The following is a 916-nucleotide window of genomic DNA, read 5'->3' on the forward strand; positions in this document are numbered from 1 at the left end:
TTTTCCTACCCTTTCCTTTGAGAACTCAAATTCAAAAGTAAAGAACGATAAATTGTGAGCATCACTATTTTGGGAAGGAATGGTTTAAAAGGGTTTGTTTTCTTTTTTACTCTAAAGGAGTCCTTTCATGGTTGCATAGTATGTAAACCAAGCTGTTCATTTGAGATTAGGCATTTTATTCCAGGGTCAATTTTAATTCACTTAATTTAAAATTAGCTCTCAATTTACCAAAATAAAATAAAATAAAATAACCATTGTGTCTTCTAATGAAGTGCAATAGGAAGTACTTAGCATCCTTGGAAAAGGTAGGGGTGGGGTGGTTATAGGGATGGGGGGAGGGGCGGGGAATGGAATCTGAAGCAAATCCAGCCTCTAAATTTAGTTGAGTTTCTAGGAACAAAAGGAGAAAGAAGAGCCTATTAAATCATACCAAGAGCATATACCAGATAAATGTAGAATGTGGGTCATTCTGTGGAACAAATGACATGGTTTCTCTAGTGAATAAATGATACAAAAGAGAAAAGGAAGAGGGAAGGCTTATAGATGAAGAGAGATTTAAGAAACGTTTTGGGACCGGCAGCTGCTAACCAAAATGTTGAAAGTTCAAGTCCACCCAAAGGCACCTCAAAAGAAAGGTCTGGTGATCTACTTCTGAAAGATCACCATTTAAAAACTTTATGGAGTACAGTTCTCTGACACATGGAGTCACCAAGAGTTGAAAAAGATTTATTAGCCAAGACAAGATACGGGCGTTGTTTGAGTCAGAATTTAAACAACAAAACCAACCCAATCGCCACTGCTGCAATTATGGTAGTTACATAATCTCTTGTCAACTTGAGGGTAATAAGAGTGAAGGGGCGACCCATGGCCCTACAGAGGACAACACTGGAGACTGACTCAGTTTCGGGATTGGCCC

The sequence above is a fragment of the Echinops telfairi genome, unplaced genomic scaffold, assembly GCF_000313985.2.
Source record: "Echinops telfairi isolate 266 unplaced genomic scaffold, ASM31398v2 ScPeMD7_26;HRSCAF=91, whole genome shotgun sequence".
In the NCBI taxonomy this organism is placed as follows: Eukaryota; Metazoa; Chordata; class Mammalia; order Afrosoricida; family Tenrecidae; genus Echinops; species Echinops telfairi.